Source organism: Jaculus jaculus, chromosome 13 (assembly GCF_020740685.1).
Source record: "Jaculus jaculus isolate mJacJac1 chromosome 13, mJacJac1.mat.Y.cur, whole genome shotgun sequence".
NCBI lineage: Eukaryota > Metazoa > Chordata > Mammalia > Rodentia > Dipodidae > Jaculus > Jaculus jaculus.
In genome coordinates, this window is record NC_059114.1 from 75,146,379 (window position 1) to 75,164,796 (window position 18,418).

Here is an 18,418-nt window from a genome sequence, read left to right on the forward strand (position 1 = left end):
ATGTGCATCTGGCTTATGTGGGATCTGGAGAATCAAACATGAGTCCATAGGCTTCTCAGGGAAGCGCCTTGACCGCTAAGCCATCTCTCCAGCCCATATTCATCACTTTTTTTTGTTTGTTTTTTTCAAGGTAGGGTTTTGGTCTAGCCCAGGCTGACTTGGAATTCACTATGTAGTCTCAGGGTGGCCTTGAACTCACGGCGATCCTCCTACCTCTGCCTCCAGAGTGCTGGGATTAAAGGCATGCGCCACCATGCCCAGCCATATTTGTCACTTTTTGATCTGAGGTTTTTAATAAGAATTGTCCAGGTGATGGTTTGGTATTAGGTTTTCAGACACAGTCTTTAATATTAAAGATAGTGTGTCCATTGACGGTGGAACTGTGTTCTTCGGAAACAAAATAAATAAGTGGATAGCAATCTAATTCTCTTTTATAAAATGTGAGTGGGCTACCCCCTTGAATGGAGAACCACCAGACCTCTGCATGGAGGAGAGTGCAGGGAGCTAGAATTGGCCTCAGCACATACTTCTGAGGCTTCTGTCACACTTGAGGACATGATTCGTTGAACCCTGGAAAGTCTGCTTGTAAGAAACATTAGGCCTGTAGACCACGAGAACAGTTGCTAGTTCTAAAACAAAGGTTCCCTTGGATAGCTACATGTTGATCAAAGCAGTCTGATACTGCCAGAATGCACTAATTGAAAGATATACTTACTTTAGTTTCTAAATAAATCTACCTGTTTTATGAGGTAATTGGATGTGAACCAATTATGTTTTGGTCAACATCTGCCAAAAATGATTTTAGTTGGGTACTGCAATCAATTAACCGGAGGGCCTCTGAACTAGGAGGCTGTGCTTATGATGGAATGTAATTCGGAGGACTTTGGACCATAACTTACAGGCTGTGAAGATCATCAATTCTACTCATGGTATTTTAGGGAAGGAGTCATAGCAGTTAGTAGGAGCCCCAAAATGGAGTCCCCCCTTGCCTGTACTTTGAAAGCAAAACGTTCAAGAATGGTCAGTGGGGCTGGAGAGATGGCTTAGTGGTTAAGCGCTTGCCTGTGAAGCCTAAGGACCCTGGTTCAAGGCTCGGTTCCCCAGGTCCCACGTTAGCCAGATGCACAAGGGGGCGCACGCGTCTGGAGTTCATTTGTAGAGGCTGGAAGCCCTGGTGCGCCCATTCTCTATCTCTCCCTCTATGTGTCTTTCTCTCTGTGTCTGTCGCTCTCAAATAAATAAATAAATTAAATTAAAAATAAAATAAAATAAAAGAATGGTCAGTGAAGAAAAACAACACATAAACGGTAATCAAATGTAGCCAGGCATGGTGGCATATGCCTTTAATCCCAACACTTGGGAGGCAGAGGATTGCTGTGACTTCGAAGCCACCCTGAGACTCCATAGTGAATTCCAGGTCAGCCTGGGCTAGAGTGAGACCCTACCTTGAAAAAGCAAAGCAAAACAACAATAATAAAAAAAAAAAATGTGAAAACTTCAAAGAATGACAAAAAAAAAAAAAAAAGGCAATCTAGAAGTGGGAGGAGGCTAGAGCTGGGGAGATGGCTCAGCAGTTAAGGCACTTGCCTGAGAAGCCTAAGGACCCAGGTTTGATTCCCCAGTACCCACATAAAGCCAGATGCACAAGGTGACACATGTGTCTGGAGTTTGTTTGCAGTGGCTGGAGGCCTGGAGTGCCTCTTCTCTCAAATAAAGAGAAAAGAAGTGGGAGGGGCATTTCCTAGACCCAGCATTGCATATCAGTCAGCCCGGGAGAACTTGACCTTCACAGGCAAGTCAGTGTCTGCTGTCTGAAGTCCTGCTTAAGAATAAAACCTAGCAGCTCTGCATTCTCTGCCTGCGCCTTTCATTCATGTGACTTTTGCTCTGCCTAGATATCTCTAGATCACTAGAAACTGCGAGGGTATTTTCAAGGGAAGAGCTCTAGGCGATGGTGGCTTTTAAGAAGCACAGCTTATTGTCAGCAAACAAAAGCCATCTTTGTCCCCTGAGATATTGCCGGGTTACTGAGGAGTATGGTATCCCACTCAAGCAACTATAGCTTCAACTCTCCAGTGGGGCTGGAGTGAGGGCTTAGTGGTTAAGATGCTTGACTGCGAAGCCCAAGGACCCAGGTTCCACTCCCCAAATCTGACATAAGCCAGCTGCACAAAGGTGAGGTAAGCATGAGGTCGCAAATGGCCACTAGGTGGTGCAAGGGTCTGGAATTCCATTGCAGTGGCTGAGGCCCTGGTGTACCAATTATGCTCTGTCTGTCTCTGTGTCTGTCTCTTCCTCCAAAATAAATAAATAAATAAATAAATAAATAAATAAATAAATAAATAACATGTTAAGTCTCCAATACACAGCTGTGACACGGAAGTTAAGCAATGATGACTCCACTCAAGAAACTGCCCAGAGAAAGCAAGGCCTTTCCATGAATATGAGACTGATTTCTCCACCTCTTCGGATGCGAAACACACTCTAACGTCACCAAAAAGAATGCCTCTAGGAAGCAGGGATGTGGCTAGAGCCAGGAGTTGAGTCAGGTCTCATCAGAAGCATTGTAGACCAGGAACTATGTTGTTTTATAAAAGTTAGGTTTATGTTCGTAAGTATTCTGAACCAAAAACTGGCGGAATGCTGTTTTCCAGGTCACCATGATTCATTTCCAACTTGATCACTGAATAAACTCAAATAAAATTTTTGCAGAAAGTTGGTATTGCTTTTTGAAGAAAACGATGTTGAAATTAAAGTAAGAGGATCATGATTTAAGAAAAAAACACTAAGACTAATTTGATAGGCGTCATGCTGAGAGTCTGTGAACAGAAAGCAAATTTCTGGCTTCGTATGAAATTTGGATCACAGACAGCGCTTAAAGGTACTTGTTTTCAAAGCCTGCTGACCTGGATTCAATTCCCCATTACCCACATTAAGACCAGATGCACAAGGCAGTGCATGCATCTGGAGTTTGTTTGCAGTGGCATGAGGCCCTGGTGCGCCCGTACCTTGCCTCTGTCTATTTCTCTCTTGCACAAGTAAATATAGAACATATATATATATTGTGGTTTGTCGAGGTAGGGTCGCACTCTAGCTCAGGCTGACCTGGAATTCACTATGCAGTCTCAGGGTGGCCTCGAACTCTCGAACTCACAGCAATCCTCCCACCTCTGCCTCCCGAGTGCTGGAATTAAAGGCGTGTGCCACCATGCCCAGCTAGAAAAAGATTTTTTTTTTTTTGAAAAAGAAAGAATTGTATCAGTTGCTGTCTCTTGGTGGAACAAAATGCCCAACCAAAAGCATCTTAAAGGAAAAAGGGAGGTTAATTTGGCTCGCAGTCCATCTTGGCAGGGAAGGCATGACAAGACTTAGCCTGGGTTGAAGTTTCTAGACTGGAGGTCAGGATGGTTCAAGGAGTTGTTTGGAAGCAGATGGTCACGAAGGCCGTATGCGTCTGCGGAAATGTTAAGAAATATTAGAGGACTGGAGCCAGACAAGTGGTGCAGGTGTGGGCAGTCGGTAGGATTGAAAACTTGGAAGTGAAGCGAGTGAAAACTTGGATTTGGAGGGGGCTTGGCTATTAGGAGTCTTCAAGGTGAAATATTACGATGGTAGCGTGTCCTTGGACGGCCAAGGGTGGGAAAAGTCTTCCTTCTCTGCGAGTACATAATGCCTATCAGAGCTGTTGTTGTTTAGTGCCAAGACTTTACAGCTTAGCTGATGAGACTCAATCTTCGCACAGTAGAAGGTTAAACGGAAGTCCAGGCAGCACAGGATAAAGTGACCTGTACGTGGTATTCAGTGTGAATGGGGCTTCTGAGAATGGGATCGCACGATTGGAGGTGGCGCCGTAGAGGAACTGAAGTCTGATTTGGTACCTGAAGTGGCCAACTGGAGGTAGAGTGCGAGGTCGTGGGGCCCCAGGAAGAAAGAATTCACCGTGGCAGGGTGGTCTTCTTAGGAGAAGACCTAGTAGCCTAGCTCGGATGGAAACTCTGTGAAGAGGGCCAGTGGCACATGCTAGGAGAGCAAAGGGGCCACCGTGTCGTGGTCACCGGAGAGCTGAAGGGGATGCCAGCTTCCGCATCTCTGCCAGTACATAACGGGCCAGGTGCAGATATATACCAGGTCACCTTAGCTACTGAGCTGTATCCCTGGTCCGAGAGACTGCCCTACAACAAGATGGGCTTTATGATATGAACACATATAAAGAGCACAATAAGAAAAAGTGAGGTTGGTCAGTCTTGCATTCCTAGCAGACGGAGTGGGGCTGCCCCATCGAGCTCCATCAGGGGAGAGGGAGTTTTTCACCCAATGAATTTGTAATCTTCTGCTCTCATGGGCAAAGGCATGGCTTGGGAAGAGGCCAGAATAAGAGAGCGTGAATAGATATTCAATTAGATGAATAAACAAACTAATAAATGATGTTATTAAATATTTCATTAATCCAGTTCTTTTCTTTCTATACATACCAAGCATTCTTTTTTTTTTTAAATTATTTATTTATTTGAGAGCGACAGACATAGAAAGACAGATAGAGAGAGAATGGGCGCGCCAGGGCTTCCAGCCTCTGCAAACGAACTGCAGACGCCTGCGCCCCCTTGTGCATCTGGCTAACGTGGGACCTGGGGAACCGAGCCTCGAACCGGGGTCCTTAGGCTTCACAGGCAAGCGCTTAACCGCTAAGCCATCTCTCCAGCCCCCAAGCATTCTTTTAGTCTTAAGTCAGCACCTCTTTGGGATTTGCCTGCTGAAGGAAGACGATTAGGGAAAAATCTGCTTTTGGGTTTTGAAGCTAAGAGCCCGACTCCGGGCTATAGACATTTTTCTTTTCAGTGCTTCGGCTTCCACCCAGGGCCTTGCGCATACTGGGTGAGTCCTGTCACCGACCTGGTATGATCAGTCTCCTGGCTCAGGCATCATCACGACCTTGCTGCGGTTGAAAAAGGTGCCGTGGTGAGCGCGGCTGTGGAACGTGGTAGCTGCCGCAGCGATGGCACGGGTGAAGATCGAGTCAGTGCATCCTTACTGAGCCCTCGCCGTGGCGAAGGTAGTGTGGGGGAGGAAATGATTAATCGTTCTGCAGAACGTACGCTCCAGTGGGGAAGGCATCTCCCCACAAGGCCGTGATGAGCCTTGGGTTCAAGACAGAGAATAGACTTTGGGGAGGAAGTGCCCTTCTAATGAGGCCCAGAAGAAAGAGGACAGCTTTTCTTCTTTTGAGATGGGGGTCTTGCTACCTTGTCCAAGGCTGGTCTCGAACTTATGGGATCAAAGGGTCTCCTGGCCTCAACCTCCTGAGTAGCTGGGACTGCAGGTGCGCACCATCATGCCTAGCTAAAAGACGGTAATTAAAAAAACAATTTTTTTTTTTGAGATAGGGTCTTGCTCTAGCCCAGGCTGACCTGGAATTCACTATGTAGTCTCAAGGTGGCTTCGAATTCATGGTGATCCTCCTACCTCTGCCTCCCAAGTGTTGGGATTAAAGGCATGAGCCATGATGCTTGGCAAAAGAAGGTAATTAAATTTTTTTAAAAATTTTATTTATTTATTTGAGAGAAGGAAGGAGAAAGAGGCAGAGAGAGGGAGAGAGAGAATGGGTGCACCAGGGCCTCCAGCCAATGCAAATGAACTCTAGATGTGCGTGCCCCCTTGTGCATCTGGTTTACATGGGTCCTGGGGAATCAAACCAGGGTCTTTCGGCTTTGCAGGCAAATGCCTTAACCACTGAGCAATCTCTCCAGCCCAAAAGAAGAAGGTAACTTCTTTTTTATTTATTTGAGAGCAAAAGACAGACAGACAGAGAAAGAGGGGGAGAGAGAGAGAGAGAAAGAGAGAGAGAGAGAGAGAGAGAGGGAGAATGGGTATGTCAGGGCCTCCAGCCACTACAAATGAACTCTAGAAGCATGTGCCACCTTGTGCATCTGGCTTGTGTGGGTCCTGGGGAATCAAGCATCGAGCTAGTGTCCTTAGGCTTCACAGGCAAGCGCTTAACTGCTAAGCCATCTTTTAAAAGTTTGTTCTTAAATTTTTTTATTTATTTGAGAGTGACAGAGAGAGCGAGCAAGCGAGAGAGAAAGAGAGAGAGAGAGAGAGAGAGGGAAAGAGAGAAAGAAAGAGAGGGAATGGGAAGAAGGTCATTTTTAACCAGCAGAACTTGCAATCCCTTAGGATATGGGAGCAATGTTAGGGATGTTGAGATACCCCTTGTTGCAGAAGAAGGGGATGAGTTGGGGAAGGAAAAGGGTTGGACATAACAGGCAATTTTCCTTTTAAGTCATGAAACTTAGTTGGTGGTGTGGGAGCAAGGGAATGATGCAAATAGACCTTTTTCCTCTTTACAAAAATTTTCAGAAAGTCTCATAAAGAATGGATTGGATAGTGGACATGTCTAAGGTAGAAGAGAAATGACAAGGCTGTTAATTCCCGTGTGAAAGGTGAGGAAAGGCCTTTGTAGAGGGAAGATGGCGGCGGGGGGTACAGAGAAGGGGCGGGGTTCTTAGCACAGTGGCTCAGCAATACCTGAGGACTGTTTCAGTCGCAGATTGTGCATCCAGTGTTGTGGAGCTGCACATGTGCGTTTAGCTAGGGACTGGATTCAGCCTGTGAATGAGTTACTTTGAGGTCACAAAGTACTGGACTGAAGCAAAGAAGCAAAGGTTTATTTTGCCTCACAGTTTTGGAGGGTTCCGTGCGTGACGGGTTGCCCCTGTGCGCTTGAGCAGAGCATCATGGTGGCGGGAGCACGTGGCAGAGGACAGTTGCTGACATCATGACAGACAGGAAGCAGAGAGAGAGAGATCAAAGGGCCAGGAATACTATACCCCCTAGGAACCTACTCCTAATGACTGCTTCCTCCAGCTACGCCCCACTTCCTAAAGCTTCCATGACCTCACAACATAGTGCAACCAGTTGGAAATGAGACATTCAAAACATTATTTGCTGGGATATATTTCATCGTCAATCCATAATGGCCTATATCACTCAACAAGGAGGTGCTGCTAAGTTGGGATTAAAATTCAAGAAATGTCTTATAGGAAATGCCTGTTAGAGACAAGTGGAAAGGAACCAGCAGAGAGAAGAAAGAAAGGGAGGGAGAAATGAAAAGAAAGGAAGGCGCTAGTTCTAGAGGATGCCCTTTCGAATTGTATGCCAAATAAGAGGGGATCAGTAAAATTGTTGGGAAATCTTCTAATGTCTCAGTCCATTTTCAGCTGCTCAAACAGAATACCACTGACCAGGCAAAATTTGATCTGATTTGGTTTTAGAGGCTAGAAAGTCTAAGAACTTGACACCCAGTATGTGGTTAGGTCATCTGTGCCATGCCATGCCATGGCAGAAGGGCAATAAGCATGTACAAGATAAAGAGGAAACTTGGGTCAAACCCGTCTATAAATATTTTTAATTTTAATTAATTAAATTAATTAATTTAATTATTTGAGAGAGAGAGAGAAAGGGAGGGAGAGAGAAGGAGGCAGATCAAGAGAAAATGGGTATCTCAGGGTCTCTAGCCACTGCAAACAAACTCCAGATGTGTGCAACGCCTTGTGCATCTGGCTTATGTAGGTCCTGGAGAATTGAACCTGGGTTCTTTGCCTTTGCAGGCAAGTGCCTTGACCACTAAACCATCCCTCCAGCCCTCAAACCCATCTTTTAGGATGTGACCTCAACAATTATTACAATAATGTCAGTAATCCATTCTGAGGGTCCTATGTAATCCCTTCTTGGCAAGTTCTCTCAGTGACTACCAGTACAATGATGATTAAATATTGGGGCTGAGGAACATTTGAACTATAACATTCATCCAAAATACCCACCGTTGAGTCTCCATTTCCTAGGAACACCTGGGCCTCGTCCTGTTCTGTGTAGTGACCATGTGGGAACAGCCCATGAGAGGCAGGGCCCCGGTGTGGACACAGCAGCAGCTCTGTTTCCAAGTGCACAGCTGGGACATCTGAAAGGCTTATAAGCACAAGGACACGTGCCTTCATTGGATTGTTCAATGAAGTTCATAACCACAAATGGTTAGGATGCCTCGCAAGAAACCGGAGGCAAATCTAACGGCGCGTGCAAGTAACTTATCTGCATAGGAAGGGGAGAATGGTGATGCCACTCCTGACCCAGGATGCTGCAAGATGAGGCACAGTGCAAGGAAACGTGCTGTGTTCTGTCAGGTTGTGTTTGAGATACTGTCGAGGAAGACAGGCAAACCATCCGCCAAGCTGCCGGAAAGCTCTGGTGACACACTTGGAGCTGGAGGTCTGTGAAAGAGAGTTTTCGTAGAGAAACACAGGTGGTCGTGGAGGCGACAGTGGCTCGAACAGAATACGGGGTCAAACGTCCGTCTTAGGTGGGGGCGGTGGGGCGTTAGAGCCCAGCAAGATTGTCGAGAGCAGCCGGGAGGAGGGGGGGAGACAGGGTGCAGAGGAGCGAGCAGGTCATCTCGAGAGCACTTGCACTGGGAAAGCAGTGAGGACAGTCGAAGAAATAGCAGGGCTGTCAAAAATGTCAGATGCTTGCAGAATATCAGGCAGAATGAGGTTCAGGAAAGATGGCTGTATTTTAAGAAGAAAAAAAACAATCTCGCAGCAGACTTTTTCGGGTATAGTCACAGACGTTATGTTACCATTAGATTACTTTTAGACAGGAGTGTTGCCCTGCATTTCTGTAAGGAACTGCTCATTCCATCCTAGCCCTTCTTAAGTCCAATCAGGCCACAGTGGGACCAAGAGGGAGGCTGGAAGAATCAGGGTCTGTTATGTCTGAGGTATTTATCCCCATTTTCCTGTATCTTGAGTTGTTACCCAAACCCCACAAACCCCAAACTACACAATTCTTACATACACTTTATGTTGAATATTCTAAACCTGATGTTTAAAATGTTTGAAAGCATTAAAAAAAACAGATGACATAATACTATCTTTTATTGAGTTTGCTTTTGAAAAGCAAATTTCCTGGGTACAGATATTTTTTCCTCTGTAATGTAGGGAATGGAAACTTGTACGATTGTCAGAGGGTACTGAAACACTTCTCTGTGCCAGTTATTGATCCGCATTGTTTGATGACCAAGACTTTAATTCCTATAAAGCTTAAGTATATGGAAGATCGATCGGAGAATCGCCCATTTGAATGGCATATCTTGTAGTTTTCAAAGTGGCACTTTTGATTTTCTCCACCAAGTTACTCAATGCCCTTTCTATAAAGATCCATGTGACTAATTGACTTGATTTTTTTTTGGTTGAAGAAATCTCTTATTTTTCATGTGAAACTTTTAGTTGTTTTAAGAGGAATCTGGACATTTATTAGAGAATTTTATTATTATTATTTATTAGAGAAAAAGGGAAGGAGAGAGAGACAATGGGTGCACCAGGGTCTCCAGCCACTGCAAACGAACTCCAGACACATGTGCTCCCTTGTGCATCTGCCTAATGTGGGTCCTGGGGAATCAAACCAGGGTCCTTTGGCTTTGCAGGCAAATGCTTTAACCACTAAGCCATTCCTCCAGCCCGAAACTTATAGTTTTAACCTGTTGGAAAATTCAACTTTGTGGGCTGGAGAGATGATTCAGTGGTTCAAGGGCACTTGCCTGCAGACGGTCTGGGTTTGGTTCCCCAGTACCCACATAAAGCCAGATGCTCCAAGTAATACATGTATCCAGAGTTCGTTTGTTGTGCTAAAAGGTCCTGGCATGCCCATACTTTCACTCTATATTTGTCTCCTAAATAAATAAATAAATAAATATTTTTAGAAAGAAAATTTAAGCTTTGTAATATAACAAGTTTTCTTTAGTTACCTGAGCATTACTCAATACTTTTGTGTAATGAGTTAATCTTGGTCCTATTGTGATGACTTCCAGAAAAGTACCTGATTAATACGTATTTGCTGAATGATTGGGGAAATGGTTAGCTTCTTTTGACCAACTGAGTTCTATTTCTAGTGTAAATGTCATATTTTATATGGTGCTTCAGCTTGTAAATTACTTCACATTATCTCAGAAGTAGACTGAGAGTTAATCTTAAATTCAATCTACAATAACAAAGAAGCAAGCTGTACCCACACCAAACAAAAGCATAAAGAACAAGACGATGAGGTTTTTTGTGTTTGCTTGTTTTAATCTCATGGCTTAATGTAATACAATGTAATCTGTAACAGCACAATCAATGACAGTTTCGTCTCTAAGATGGGCCAAGAAGAAAAAAAAATTACTATTTCATCATTTTTTAGATAATATTCTGAGTTGGTTCAAGAAAATAAGGTGATGAGAGGAACATAGTCTTTGCAATTGGACAGATTATACAAAGCTTACCAGGGTCGTGATCTTGGAAAATTGTTTGTAAAATTGAAACAATAATGTCAAATATCTCACAGGATGAGATATGAATTGAACGTGATAAAATGCGTAAAGTCCTGGACATACAATCTACATAGCTAAAGCGCAGGGGACTTTATTTCCCTCCTGCCCTTTCCTGCAAGCATCCTCACGAGCAAAAAATTCAATTATGCAAGACGAAGTACGGTCAGCAAACATCCAATTTTCCTTACTCTTATAAATCAAGAACACGTTCATGGGTTGTATTTTATAGTGCTTAGCAGGGCAGACAAGAACAACACACACAAAATCTAGGCACCAAATGCCTGTATAATCAGGGTTGTAAAACAATGGTGGGCATTTTCAGTTTGCCATTTGAAAGCTGGTGTTCCTGAATCCTGTGTGGAAGCCCACAAGCTGCTCACTCCACCTCTGGTATTGACATTCTGGTGAAGAACTGATATTTTCTATAGGATTATTACTCATCATGACTGAAGTTCGATAGATAAATTAAAAACACGGCCACTCCTCAGCCCTGGAAGTGACTCACTCCTCAAGCAATGCTCTCACTTTCCCTCACAATGGACTTCAAGATGCCCTGAATCAGAAATGTTCACTGTCCCGGGGACCTCTGGCCCAGTCCCAGAAGAATTTGTGGGTTTTTTAATAGAACTGCACAGACATTTGGCTGAGTGCTTTCTGGAGCTTGTCCTGCAAATTCCTGTAATTTGTACCAGGTCACTCGTTATCCATTTTAGCTGACTGAACAGTTTCAATTGCGGGTGTGAAAAGACAACCAAAGCAATAGTTAGCAAAGACCTTCCAGGAATGTGCCGTCGCCTTCTTGACCGTGTGTGTAAGCAAGGTCATGAACCTCAGTGCTTCCCTTTGCAGAACATGCATGTGTGTGTGCGCATGCACACACACACACACACACACATACACACACACACACACACAGAGTACTTTTTAGGAATTTTAGTTGTCAAAACTGACAATGTGAATCTGCCAGACAAGCATAACCCAATACAACACCCCCCAACCCCCGAAAACAAAGAAAACCCAAGAAATCTTAGCCACAGTGGGAAATATTTTTGCTAACGGAAGCCAAACATCATATAAATTCAAATGGGTCTCCAATCTTGTTCTGAATATTTCTTGGTGTTCTTTTTAGATAGATTAGACTGGAGCAGTTAGGTGTTGCTCTCCATCTGTGCTACCGTGAATGTGGCGTTCAGGTACTTATTTTCCAGTTTAGCATTTCACTAATAGTCTGTGATTTTCCACCCAGGCTGCTTTGTGACAATCTCATGCAGAATTTCCTCCTATGTGGTCTTTTCTCTTTAGATATGTCTTATTATCCATTAAAGAGTAATGAGGTAAATATGTGCATCAAGTGACTAGAGAGGAATAAGTGCCCAGTCACAACCTTGAAAATGAATAGTTGCTCTCTCACCTGGAGAGATTTAAAATATGTCCACACTGGAAACATTTTAAGAAACTGGTTAGCAAAATAAATCTTTACTTGCTATTGCATTTATAAAGTTCATGCAGGAGACTTGTTAAAACTCTACTTACCATGAATGCATGTGGGCGTTTATAGAAGTTAGGAAATGAACATGACATGGTTTTACATTGGGTAGGTTTGATGGAGGATATGAAGCAGAGTTGTGAACAGAAATATTGGATTTGTGGGGCTGGAAAGATGGCTTAGTGGTTAAGGTGTTTGCCTACAAAGCCCAAAGGAACCAAGTGTGATTCTTCAGGACCCATGTAAGCCAGAAGCACAAGGTGGCGCATGCATCTGGAGTTTGTTTGCAGTGGCTGGAGGCCCTGGTATACCCATTCTCTTTCTACCTCTTTCTCTCTCTCCCTCAAGTAAATAAATAGAATATATATATATATATATATATATATATATATATATATATATATATATGTATGTATGTATGTATGTATATATATATTTATATATATCTTTAAGAAATGTTGGGTTTCTGGAGGAGAAGATAGCCACTGAGCTCAAGGGTTAGTTATTTCTTGGGCTCTAATTATAGGAAGGAGTATAGCAGTTACCTTTTTATTTTGAGATTTTATTTTTATTTGTTTATTTATTAGAGACAGACAGAGAGGGAGAGAGAGAATGAGCATGCCAGGGCCTCTAGCCACTGAAAATGAACTCCAGATACATGTGCCACCATGTGCATCTGGCTTACGTGGGACCTGGAGAATCAAAACAGGGTCCTCACACTTTGCAGGCATGTGCCTCAACTGCTAAGCCATATCTCCAGCCCTTCTCTTTTTGTTTGTTTGTTTTGAGATAGGGCCTCACTTTAGCCCAGGCTGACCTGGAATTCACTCTGTGGCCTCAGGGTGGCCTTGAACTCACACGGCGATGCTCCTACCTCTGCCTCCTAAGTGCTGGGATTAAAGGCGTGCGCCACCACACCTGGCAATGAAGTTACCTTCTTGTTGCTGGGACAAAACAGCCAACTGGAAGCAGCTTGTGGAAGCAAAAGGTTTATTTTGGCTTATAGTTTTGAGGGGGAAGTTTCGTAATGACAGGGAAAGCATGACAGGGACAAACAGCAGGACATCACCTCTTGTCACAGCAGCTGGGAGGAAGCAGCAAGAGTAAAATAGCTCACCCTGGCAAGGAGGCTCGGATATCAAATCCCAAGTCCTGCCCCCAGTAACATACCTCAAGCAAGCTTCTACCTCCTAGCTGGAGATTCAGTTTGAGGCTTAATCACCCACATAAGATGTGATGGGGGACATTTCACATTCAAACCACCACAAGGCCCTTGGAGACTGGATCCACCAAGATAGGAAGCTCACTGTGCACTGATAGAATGAGGAGGAGGCAGGTGCTTGCTGGACTAAGTCAATGTTTGTTGCTAGGTTCCTTGCTGGATCAGGAGAGAAAGCCATTCACACACTGGACACTACCGTTTTGTTTCTCTGCATCACTGTCCTATGGGGTTTTGCCACAAAGCTACTGTGCGACAGGATCTGTGCCCAGCCCTTAGTTACCTTCCTAGTGACATTTGTGATGTGGGGATTGGAGATTGGGACAACACAGAGATGATAGCTTGGGAAACTTAAGAAGAATTATTTAGAAAAAAATCTCATCTGTCCTTTCTATCTGAGTGCCATGAGAATTCAAATTTAGAGATTAGATTTCCCCTAAATCAGTCCTGCTGTTCTTGTTGCCGTAGTAACATTGCTAATGAAAGAAAGAGATTTCAGGAAACCTGTTTGTCAAACTCTGCTCCAATCGCAAGGGCTGAATTCATACATTCAGAGACCACGTTAACTCCATTGCGCCTCTGTGGGCTCATGCATTATTTCACAGGCCAGCATGAAACCATGTTATTGAATTAAAAAGTCATGAGAAGAAGGACTGAGAAGTTGGCTTTCTGAGACTAATTTGAAATGTTGTGGTCATCGTTGAAACATAGCCTGTGTTTTCCTTTGAGTTCATGCCAGCTTTAATGGCAAAAATTTTCAAGTCCTACTACCCATGGCCATGATATAAGACAGACACCACCAAGCAATCCAATCCCAGACAAAAAGGAAGCGATGCCTTCACCATTGGGAGCATTGTCGAGTGGAATCCTAGTCCTGGATTTTGACTTTGTGGCCCTTCCTTCCTCTGATGCCACTAGCTAATGTGTGATGCATTACTTTAGAAATGGCAGAGTGTAACGTACAGAGCATAGTGGGATATACTCTTGTCAGTGCACGCTTCGGTTTGAAAATGGCAGGATGAGCAGACCTGCCTATTGGGAACTAAAAGGCGCTGTGATTTGAATGTGTCCTCCAAAGGTTCATGTGCTGGAAACTCAATCTCCAAGTTCATGATCATGGTACCTAGAGGCAGGACCTTTGGAAAGTAATTAAGATTAGATGAGGTCAAGAAGGTGGGGTTCCCATAATGGCAGTACTGGTTTTCTAACAAGAGTGATTTTACCTCATGCCATCTGCCATGTTATGGTGAAGCAAAAAGGTCCTCTCCAGATGTTGAGGAGACATGACCACTAACTATCTCTTGGATGTTCCAGGCTTCAGACGCATGAGTCAAATCAACATCTATTCTTTATTTATTTTTTAAATTTTAGACACTGAGAGAGAACTGACATGCCAGGGCCTCAGCCACTGCAATCAAACTCCAGATGCTTGCACCACCTAGTGGGCATGTGCGACCTTGCGCCTGCCTCACCTTTGTGTGTCTGGCTTACATGGGATCTGGAGAGTCAACCATGGGTGTTTAGGCTTCTCAGGCAAGGACCTTAACAGCTCAGCCATCTCTCCAGCCCCCAACATGTATTGTTTTTTATTGAGAATTTTAATACTTACACATACTGTAATTTGACCATATTCCCTTTCTATTAACCTCTTTTGTCCACCCTCGCTCACCATGATCCCATGGAGCAGACTCTTTCCAACTAGTTCCTCTATTTTTATGTCTTTCATTTTTTTGGGGGGTCCTCCTCTGTCCTCTAGGTCAAAATATTTTGGGGCTCAGAATTGGTCAGACCTTATGGAGATAATGACAGCTACTGTAAGGACATCAATGTACCAGTTACTTCATGCTTGGATGACAGCCCCAAAGTATTTCTCCCCACCCTGCGGTTCTTGTTTTGTTTCTGTCCCCTCTTCTGCAATACTCCTTGAGCTTTGGGTGAAATGATAGAGGTAAACATTTATTCTTTAAAGCAAATTATTTAGTTATTTGATAGCGAGAGAGAAAGAGGGGGAGAGAGAGAGAGAAGAGAAGAGAATGGGCCTCCAGCCACTGAAAACAAAGTCCAGACACATGTGCCACCCCGTACATCTGGCTTACATGGGTCCTGGGTAATCGAACCGAGGCCCTTTGGCTTTGCAGGCAAATGCCTTCACCACTAAGCCATCTCTCCAGCCCCCATATATTCTTTATACATTATCTAGTTTTAGGTATTTTGTCATAAGAAGGGGAAATGAACTAAGGCAAAATTTGGATGTCTTGAACCCATGGGAAAGCCATGGCAAGGACAGGGAGAGGTGGGTTGCCTATGAGTAAGAAAGTGCAATGAATTTCTGGGAAACAGAAGTATGTTGAGGGAAAGAAACATGCTTCAGGATGTGATAGGACGAGTTGGAGCCAAGAAGTGTGAAGAGACGCCAGGTGTTAGGTGAGACCATGAGGTAATCCAGGAGGGCTTGAACCCAAGAACAGCTGAAAGAACAAACGGGGGTGTGGGGGGGAACCACAGTTCTGCACTAAGAACAGCAAGAAGCCCGGGTCTCCTCTGTAAGCCAACCAAGCAACCAACCAACCACTGAGACAATGAGTAACACAGAGGCCTATTTTACAAACAATTGCCAACTCTGAGAATAAGTTAAGTTCCCAGCTGGGCGTGGTGGCGCATGCCTTTAATTCCAGCACTCGGGAGGCAGAGGTAGGAGGATCGTTGTGAGTTTGAGGCCACCCTGAGACTCCATGGTGAATTCCAGGTCAGCCTGGGCTAGAGTGAGACCCTACCTCACAAAAAGAAAGTTAAGTTTCCAGCTAGGAGATGACGCCTGTTAGTCCTGCAGTCTCATGGGAGCCAGCCCTTCATTCACCCTCAAGTCTTCTAAAGAAAGCTCTCAATGCAATCCTGTTGCTGACGTGCCTCACCCATATGGACAAATCTCCCAGTGAGAATTCTCTCAGGGTGTGTGTGTGTGTGTGTGTGTGTGTGTGTGTGTGTGTGTGTGGCAGGTTCGGGGTGTTCTACTTACACAGCAGCAGAGGAAAGGCACATCCATCACCCTGGATTTTGTGTTAAATATGAATGAACATTGCTAGTTTTAGGACAGAATAGGAAAAGCATCTTTTACAGGGGAAAAATCAGCGACGTGGAAGAGAAAGATCAAGAGAGAGGGGTGGGGGAAGAGGGAGAAGGGAACTTGTGTCCATTAAACTACAAATACAGAGAGTCCAAACTACAATAGTCTGGAGCCAGTAGGACATGTATTTTCTCATAAGCAGAAAGAGAGGAGTTAGTTCCTCCTGGAGAAGCTCAGCGAAGCAAGGACTTGGGGCTCTCTTCCACCAACCTTGGCGTGTGAGGGGGGTTTTCCCGCAGCTTTCGAACAGCAGCAGGAATTCTATGAAGAAGGGTGCTTGCTGTTCACATATATGACATGCATGCATCTTACATATGTAATGTGTGTATATATATACACATATGTACATTTGTAACCATCATCCTTAGCATGGATGCTTTTTCCATAAGTGCCTCAGGAGGTCTGTATTAGTCAGGGTTCTCTGAAGGAACCAATAGAATGTATTTAAAAAGGGAATTTAGGGCTGGAGAGGTGGCTTAGCGGTTAAGTGCTTGCCTGTGAAGCCTAAGGACCCTGGTTCGAGACTCGATTCTCCAGGACCCACGTTAGCCAGATGTACAAGAGGGCACACTTCATTTGCAGTGGCTGGAGGCCCTGGCTTGCAAATTCTCTCTCGCACGCTCTCTTTCTCTCTCTGCTTCTTTCTCTCTCTCTCTGTCACTCTCAACTAAATAAGTAAATAAAAATGAACTGATAAACTTGCAGCAGTCCAACAATAGCAGTCTGTAGGCTCGAGAGTTGGGAACCCAGTTGCAGCTTGGTTCACAGGGCTGGATGCCTCAGCAGTGCCAATCTAGCAGTGGAGGCCTGGAGGCTTCCTGGAGAGCCGCTCGTCTTCAGTCCACGCTGGAAGGCTGAGGAGACTTGGTTCCAATGCCTGCGAAGGACGGCTGAACAGGGTAGATGCCCTGCAAGTGATGTACTCACCAGCGGAGCACCGACAGCCAGGCAGGAAGAAGGGCTCTTTTCTCCCAGAGCGTCCTTACATAAAGCCCACCCCCAGGAGGGCCGTCCACTCTGGGGAAGGGCTCACTCTGGAGGAAGGACCTCCTCCTCCAGCCTGTCTTTCCTGGAAGCAACCTCAGAGACCCAGCCAAAAGGAGGGTCTGTGGATTCCTAATCAGATCAAACTGACAACAGAACTTTACCAGCACAAGGTCTCATGAGCTTTCCATTGGGTAGCATTGGATGTTATGGATTGGGTCTCATGTCTATGTCTACGCCTATAAAATTACTAGAAATGGTGTGAGGCTTTGTGATGGGCTTCAACCACTTCCCTTCTTGTCATGATCGATACTCTGTTCCGGATTAGTCTCTGTGTGGAGGCTTATCCTGTGATTACAGAATGTTTAGTAACATTCCTGGTTTTTATCCACTAGATGCCAGGGTCACCCTACCTTGGTATGGCCACTGAAAATGTCTCTACAAGTAGCTCCCATTTGAGAACCACCAACCAACAGTAACTGTCACGCCCCTGCTTTTGCACGAGTGGGAAATGCAGTGCAAAGTTGTGCGTCGCTCTGCAGGTGCAACCTCTTGACCAAGCGTGAAATGGGCAAAGGAACACAATGGTCAAGAGCGTGTCTCCCAGTGCACAGGGCCAGAGGCCCGAGAAGGACCCCAGGGCTTCACACAGGCAGGCGGAGCAATGAAAGGTTTTCATGTGACTGATATGCAAATGGAACAGCGGAGATCCACCCAGCCATTTCCCAAATGCATAGATATTTGTCTGGGTTTTGTTTTTGCTTTCCTGGTTTTCAATTATTCTGTTTCTGTCCCTCCATTGCATTTTAGGCGTGTCTTGCATAAGCCATAGGTCCTCTCATCTGTCTCTGAGGAGAACCATCTATACCTGGCAGAGAGGCTAAACCATTGCTTGAAGATAATGGACCTCAGGCTTCGTGTGACAACTGAAGGACACCGTGTGACAGTCTCCCTTGAGGTAGGAGTACTGTGTGTTCTCTATGGTTAGATCTATAGATGTACATATAGATCTTGAGGCTGATATAAATTGGGCTTCCCCAATTTACAATATTTCTAACCTCCTTCAATTTCGTCTGTAAGCCTGGTTCGCTACCTGACTCTGCTATGGTGATTGTAAATGGAAACAGTTGCCCAGTCATCTACACAGCCAAGGGTGGTTGTCTCACAGTTCTGGCGAATAAGACACACTCAGAAATGTATGGTGGGAACTGCTGTATTTGCTCTATTGAGGAAGGAAACAGATGTGGGTGG